Here is an 8844-nt window from a genome sequence, read left to right as displayed (position 1 = left end):
ATCTCTACTTGGTCCGTTCAATACATACAAAATGTACTAGCACAAGAAGACGGAACTATATTGTTCCCTTAATGAAGATACATTAGATTAATCTTGTGCTACAATCATCCCGATGGCTTTGTCCAATTTCCATCTTAGATTGTGAACATAAACTTTATACTTATGAGAAACGATGATTTAATCTTCCGTGTATAAGCTAAACTCTATACACTAAGTCATCTACTATATAAGTAAAGGACACACATACTAGTAGATGATCTATTGAACTCTTTATTAAAAATTGAATAAATAATTGTTCTATAATAAATACTATACCCAAACATATGGTTAATAGTATATATCCCAACAATCTCCCACTCAGACTTTTAACCATGACAATTTTTAGAATATATCATATCTAAACGCACGGTTAATGGTATATACCCCAACATTGTATACGGTAAAACCCGGATCAACTTGTGTCCGATGGGAACTGGAGTAAAGGATAGAGCCGAGGAGTGACAAACGCATTCAACTCTGCTTCAACACCGAGGGTATTTTTACCTGACATGGAGAATCTGAGCCTAAAGAGCACACTCAAAATAGGTTCGGATAATCAGTTATAGAATAGGCCACGCGTCATCTAACCATTCCGCGACTTGCGCTGACGACAGTACGGGTGTCAGACCGTACGGATGCAGCCTTATCCATTTTAGGGTTTTTCTAGAAAGGCTTTGTCTATATTGTACTAGGGCCTATTTACTGTTACCTATAAATAGAGGGCTATCCTTTCTTGTTTTAGGTTATCTTTTACTATTCAACACATTGTAATCAGCAAAAGTGGCATAAATATTTCTTCAAGTATTTAGGCTCGATTAAAAGAAGCTTTTTCCAGACCGGACCAATTTGCAGCATTCATCAACTCTTTTTCTCTAGTTTTCATTGCTATTATTTGCTAATACATATCATTACTTATTCATTACTACCCTATATTATAATTAAATTTATCCACGTATCCTATCCACCACTTACAAATTCAATTGTTATCCACTATTTGGGAATAAATAGTTTGGCGCCCACCGCGGGGCATAGGATAATAGTGGTGATTTAATTTGCTACTTCCTTTTTTCACTTGTTTTTTTGAAAGTTTGCCGATTTGCAGAAAATAATACGTTCGAAATGGCAAGCAGCGGTCATTCCGGACATGTGAACAACAACAAGATAGTTGCTGAAAACGAAAATAACAGTAGGTTATGGAACCCGCCGGCGGATCCAGCCGACCTAAATGCTGTCAACTCAAGAGAAGGCCTTAACCGGCAGAATACCGTCAATTAGGAGAATGTCACCCTTCCGGCCACAGGTCCTTTGAATAGCCATAACTCAATTACTTTGCCTCGGGCACAAGCTTAGAAAACACCGGATATAGATTAACTTACATTTAATAATTGAAATGTTATAGGAACAAGGGACTGCTATAGTCGAACAAGGGGTTGCTATAGCTCAGCTTCAGAGCAAAGACGACAAAGCAGCTTCGGCAAAGCCAAAAGGGGTTACCGAACCAAGGCGAGAGGAAGCACGGATAGTTGAGAGCAACGGGTCCGGGGCCGGTTCGTCTACCGAGGTTTTAAAGATGCTCGAAACTTTGGCAAAATGGGTTGATTCAACAGAGAAAAGGGTGGAAACATATAACTCTCGAGTGGATCAGATCCCGGGAGCACCCCGATCTTGAAGGGACCGGATTCAAAGAGATATGTCACACCCCTTTTGCAGCCCGCGCGAATGACGTACGCGGGTTTTATATTAAAGGGATTTTCCATTTGAAGTGACGGTTTTGAATAGGGATTAATTATTTTTACAGAGTCGCAACTTGGAATTGAGTTTTGGTGTTCCAAGTCACCTTATGAATCCCTAATCAAAAGGAAATGACTCTTTATTATGGTCTGCGAAAACAGAAGACCGGGTAAGGAATTCTGTTAACTGGGGAGAAGGTGTTAGGCATTCCCCGAGTCCCGTGGTTCTAGCATGGTCTCTTTATCGACTTATACTTAGCTTAAACCAATCTTGGATAAATTATGTTCCCCAGCCTTGATTTGCTCGTACCTTTATTGTTGAACTTTTATTAGTCTTAACCCGGATGCGTAACTACATTCCGGATCTTTTAAGTAGTCTTAACCCGGATGCGTAACTGCATTCCGGATCTTTTAAGGTCTCAAAATAAGATGCATAACTGAATACTTAATCGAAATAAGATTAATTATTAACACGAGTTTGGCCAAGGTGCGTAACCGCATCCTTGAGCTGTTTAAAGCGTCTCGAAATAAGATGCGTAATCAAGACAAACATTTTAAATGTACCTAAAGCTCGTCTAGCATTAAGGGCAATTACTTGTCTCTAAAATCCAAGACTTAATATTATTCGATTATTATTATTTTTTTAGGTTATTTTTCACTCTTTGACAATGGGTTTTGAATAAATTCGCAACCCATCTCGCTCCCTTACAATTAGTTTTTCCGCTCTTTTCTTTTATTCTTGACAACAAGGTTTGAAATAATTCGCGCCTCATATCGCTCATCTCGCAATTAATTAATCGGGCCTTGAATTTGGCCAAATTTTCTAGATCGACACCATAGCTTAATTATATGAGAAGAACATATGCACAATAGCACTCAACATCACCGGACCGGACAATTTCAGAGAAAGAAAGTAAAATGACATCACTTAAAACAACATCAGAAGTGTGAATTAAAAATAAGAAAAAAAAAACATCATTCACGTTATTCAATTTAATGAGTGGTGATTAATAATTCCAGTCCTCATTACTACAAACAAAGGCTCTAAAAATATCTAAACTAGAATTCAGATATAGACCTACACTTGATCATTAATTAAAATTATGGGCAGAACTTCTACAATATAGGAAGAACTTTAACACAAAACATGACACCATTTTCCGCTTCATTCTTATTCAACAAACTATTACAGGACTTAGCTTGGAGCAAATCGGAACAGTTTTCCCACTAAACTTGAAACTAAACTAACTGAACGAATCCTGCTTATTTCATATTGCTATTAATTCTTTGACTTCATTAGCTCTTGCAAAATTACATTCTCACCAGCAACATCAAATGAATAAATCACTCAAAGAATAAGGACTTTATGCCAAATAAGGAATCCATAATAACTCCAAATCAACATGATATTGATAAGCTTACGTACAGGAGAAAGTTAACAAAACCATTTTGAACAAAGTCTCATCCAAGCTTGAAATAAATAAACAAGGTAGATCATCAAAATTCATGATTAACCAAAAACAAAGTAAAGATTGAACCTTTATGTCAAGGAACTTGACATTAACACTTCGGAAATTTGTCAACTGAAACGGACCTCGAACGGAGCCTTGAGCTCGCGACCTCGCCCGAAATGACTATGGTTTCATGGTGTTTTTGAGTGGTTTTAATGCGGCTCTTTCAAGTGGGTTTAATGACTATGGACGCTTCAACAACGGCGCCAGATTTGTCGATGGTTGGAAAAGGATGGTGTTTTGGCAGTCATTCGTTAACAAAATGGACTGTGCTCTGTTTTCATACCAAAAAAACCTTTCTCTGCTCTCCATGTGTGAAAATGTATATAACTATGCCTACATGTCAGAATTGAGTATGGTATTATGAGTCCATTATCTGTGTGTGTTCATGTATTTAATCCGTGAAGATTAATATGTAAACGGTGGTTGCGGCTGAGTGGATTTTTGTAGAGGGTGATGCGGCTGATGATAATTTTTTTTTTTTTTAGTCTAGGTTTAGGTCATAGTCTTTATATATATTGTGCATAGATACATGAAAAAGGCTTTGGGTAATGAGCCTTGAAAAGTGGGTGCAAATGGGTTTTTTCTTTTTTTTTTTTTAAAATGGAAAAAGGCATTTTTGTATTTTTTATTGTTTTGTTGTTATGTTAAGAAAAAATACATAAAAGGGTGCATGTGATATGTGTGTGTAGATGCGATATTAAAATTGAGTGGTGAAATGACATATAATTAACAAGTGAGAATATAAAATATACTACTACTAAATTAAAATAGCAAGATTAAAATATGTACTTATTCTATATTTATTTATTAAAACTTTTAACTTGGAAATTAAACTAAAAATAGATAACATATTTTCGGACATTTTCTTTCTTTCTGTACTAATAAAAATTAAAAATTAAAAAAAATGAAACCGAACATATATCCTAAAATGTGACTCTATTTTTGTGATTTTCGAATATTCAAATAGGACCTACTAAATAAAATAAAACCAAATAAAATGTCCAGACCATATTTAAAGGAAAATTTAGATACTAAAAGGTAAAACAACCCGGGGAGGGTAAAAAATCACGTGTCTACAAGATACATTCAAAGGTTTTTCCCTCCGAGTATAACCCTAAAGTTGATCCCGAAGAGGTTCAAGATGCCTGATATTCCAAAGTATAATGGGACAACAGACACACAAGAACACGTGACCTCGTACACTTGTGCCATAGAAGGCAATGATGTTGAGGAGAATGAAATATAGTCGATATTGCTAAAAAAGCTTGGTGAAACATTGTCCAAAGGGCATTGACTTGGTATGACCATCTGCCCGAGCAGTCCATCACTTCTTTCGAGATGCTCGCAGATGCGTTTATCAAAGCCCATGCCGGGGCCAAGAAAGCATAGGCCAGAAAGGCGGATATTTTTTGAATCACCCAAAGAGATAATGATCTGAATTCGTGAATCGGTTCCAAAGGAAACGGATGGAAATTCCCCCGATCCCGAAAGAATGGGCGGCACAAGCTTTCACTAAGGCGCTCAATCCCCGAAGATCAACTGCCTCATTCAAATTAAAGGAGAACTTGTTGGAATACGAGGCAGTAACTTGGGCAGATATCCATATCAAGTACGAGTTCAAGATTCGGGTAGAGGATGATCAGCTTGAACCCCCCCCCCCCCCCAGTAAATGGAAGCAGGAACTCTGAAAGGTCGAGGAGAAATTATGAACCGGAGACACGGCCATCGAGGGAAAGGTGCCGACCATATTCTCAGTTGGAGAAATCTAGCTTTAGGTCAGATAAAGGAAGAAGCGGCCATAGCCATTTCTCGAGTAAAAGCGATAAGCGAGCTGATCGTGGGTCAAACAGCCGAGGGTTGTTATTTAGAAGCGATGCCGGTAGTTCAGCCAGCAATGGAGATATACCGAGGTTATCAGAGTACAACTTCAACATCAACACATCAGACCTTGTCTCGGCTATCGGGCGTATCACAGAAGCCAGGTGGCCAAGACCATTGAGATCCAACCTAGCTCAAAGGGATCCGAGCGTGGTGTGTGAGTATCATGAGACTCATGGTCATAAAACCGAGGACTATCGCCAATTAAGGGAAGAGGTGGCTCGGTTGTTACAAAACAATCACCTTCAAGAATTCATGAGTGAGCGAGTGAGCCAAAAGCCACTATAAAGGAAGGGAAAATTGCAAACAGGTTGAGCCGATGAAACCTCAGCATGTGATCAATATGATAATCGGAAGAACGGATACACCACAAGGGCCAATGATAAAAAGAACCAAGGTTTCGATTACACGAGAAAAACAGACCAGGGATTATGTGTCTGAAGGGTCTATTTCCTTCAACGATGAGGATGCAGAAAGCATCATTCAACCGCACAATGATGCGTTGGTAATCTATATTCGTATTTTTAAATCTCAAGTTAACGTATTTTGATTGACCCAGGTAGTTTAACTAACATTATCCGATGGAGAGTGGTAGAACAACTGAAGTTGCTGGATCAAATCATTCCGGTAGCTCGAGTGCTCAGCGGATTCAATATGGCAAGCGAAACCACAAAGGGAGAAATTTCTTTGACGATTAATATCGATAGAACCATTCAACAAACCGTGTTTTATGTCATCGAGAGGGAGATGAAATATAATGCGTTACTCGGCAGACCATGTATTCATAGTATGAGGGTGGTGCCGTCAACATTACATCAAATGTTTGAACAACCCGCAGCAAGAGAAATGTTCGCGGTCGAGAAAGCCCCCCTCGTTTTGAAGAAACCAGTTCACAAGGGTGATGAGCCAATCAAAGGCAAGGACACCAAATAGCAATTAAAGAATGCGAGCTCGAATGAAGAGCAGAAAGAAATGAGCCCGGATTTCAAAGAGGATGATTTCAGTGTGCCCAGATTATTCGTATTACTAGATGATTCGGACGCAACCAAATCCACCGTGGAGGGGCTAGAGCAAATCATCCTGTTTGTGTATTTACCGGATAGAAAGGTATACCTAGGCACGGTGTTAACGTCGGAGCTCAGGAACAAGTTAGTTAAATTTCTTCAAGCTAATGACGATTGTTTTGCATGGTCCCATATAGACGTGACAGGTGTGCCACCAGAGGTGAAAACGCACAAGCTCAACCTTGATATAAAATTCACTCCGGTTAAGCAGAAAAGAAGACCGATGGCTGAGTCAAAACATGTCTTCGTCAAAGATGAGGTAACAATGTTTTTGAAAATAGGTTCTATCCGGGAGGTAAAATACCCGGGCTGGCTAACTAATTCCTCGTGGTACCAAAGAAGGAAACAAATTTAGAATGTGTGTTGATTATAAAGATCTAAAGAAAACATGCCTGAAGGATTCGTTCCCTATGCCTCACATCAATCGAATGATTGACGCGACGGTCGGGCATGAGATGTTAAGTTTTCTCGATGCCTACTTCGGGTACAACCAGATTCGGATGCACCCGGAGGATCAAGAGAAAACTTTTTTTATAACCCGATATAGGACTTATTTCTACAACATCATGCCATTCGAATTAAAAAATGCCGAAGCAATATATCAAAGCCTAGTTAACCGAATGTTCGAAAAACAGATAGGTAAAACAATAGAGGTTTACATTGATGACATGTTAGTCAAGTCCCTATAAACAGAGGACCATTTAAAACATTTGCAAGATACCTTTGATATACTTCGCAAATACAACATGAAGCTAAACCCGGAGAAATGTGCCATCGCGGTCAGATCTAGCAAATTTTTAGGTTTCATGGTTTCAAACCGAGGGATTGAAATTAACCCAGACAAAATCAAAGCCATTGAATATATTGAAGTGGTGAAAAATGTAAAGGCAGTGCAAAGGTTGACGAAAGGATAGCAGCTTTGTGCCGGTTCATCTCGAGGTCATTAGATAAAAGTTACCGGTTCTTCTCTCGGCTGAGGAAGATGAATGACTTTGTTTGGACACTAGAATGTCAAAAGGCCTTGCAAGAATTGAAGTGGTACTTGTCAAGCCCACCCTTGTTGCACACACCGAAGGCAGATGAGCAACGTTTTCTATATCTAGCGGTATTCAGGGTGGCGGTAAGCGGCGTCTTGGTCAGGGAAGAAGGAGGTACGCAATTTCCAATCTATTATGCAAGTAGGACATTAGGGGATGCAAAAACCCATTATCCGCACTTCAAAAAATTATCTTTGGCATTGGTAAGTGCTTCAAGAAAGCTAAAATCTTACTTCTAATGTCACCCCATATGTGTAGTAACTACTTACCCGTTAAAGAATGTCATGCATAAATCGGAGCTACCGGGTAGATTGACCAAATGGGCCGTAGGGATTAGCGGTTATAATATCGAGTATAAGCCTAGAGCGCCTATTAAAGTGATAGAGACAAAAAGAGCAGAGATGCCTTCTTAACTTGCAAAAATCCTTGGACACACGTGAAGACGGTTCTGTAGTTGACACGCTCTTTCTTCAAATGATTGTTGATAATTCTTCTGTCAAATCCCTGGTCGAAAAGTGGATTGATCTTGCCTTTAAAAACAATGTTAAAACATTATTTCTTAGATTAAAAGTGAATTATCATAAAGATTTTGAGTTGTGTAACATTGCATTTATAGCTGCTACTTTGGTTGAGTTAAATATCGAGTACTGTGAAGTTTCAAATTGTTCTTTTATGCTTCTTACTCTAATGTCACTCTTTCTATTTGGTGAGTGCATTGTGGATGATGATTTTGGTGATCTCATTGTCGGGTGCCCTAGAATCGAAAAACTATGCATTATGGATACAAAGTTGGGTACTATTGTAGTTTCAAATCCTGCCCTGAAATTCCTTGTAGAGGATCCTCCATTTTGTTGTGGTGGTAAAATATTAACAGAGTCCAAAAATCTTGAATCCCTTGAACTATGTTCCTTCAGCAAGTGAAACAGTGAAGTAGAGATTACTTCCACAGCAACAGTCAGGAATTTGACATTGTATTCTGTTGATGATCAAGATAGTCCATTGACACATTATATAAACCAATTCACTCTACTTGAGAAACTCGTGATAAAACAATCTGAGTGCCGTAATTTGCAAGTTTCTCTTCAGCATCTGACAAGCTTTGTTCTAGAAGTTCCCGACGAAGTAAAGGAGGTAAGAATAGATGCTCCTAAGTTAAAATCCTTGGAGTACACAGGCGGCCTCACCTTGTTTCCTGGAATTGAAGCTTCAAAGGAGTTGGAATATGTTCATTACCATTTATGCCCCAAAATGCTCAATGATCGCTGGTACGTTTGGTTAAGAAATAATTTGGAGTCTTTTGCTCACTCCAAACACGTAAAGGTTGACTTGCCCAATTACACAGGTAACCATTTTGGGCGCCCAATACTCCATTTCGTTACAATGTTTATTTATCGCATACCTTACTACATTTACTTTTTTCCCAGCCCAAACTTCAGATCCCTTGCACGAGTGTATATATATATATATATATATATATATATATATATATTGAGGGATGCTAAGAAAGTGTAATTGGAAGAAAGATTCATATTATAATTAGCTGTGTTTTTCCTTTTACTTATGGATGACCTTTTGGTTGCCT

The sequence above is a fragment of the Lycium barbarum genome, chromosome 2 (assembly GCF_019175385.1).
Source record: "Lycium barbarum isolate Lr01 chromosome 2, ASM1917538v2, whole genome shotgun sequence".
In the NCBI taxonomy this organism is placed as follows: Eukaryota; Viridiplantae; Streptophyta; class Magnoliopsida; order Solanales; family Solanaceae; genus Lycium; species Lycium barbarum.
The sequence above is the reverse complement of the archived record's forward strand: the minus strand, read 5'-3'. Positions refer to the sequence as shown.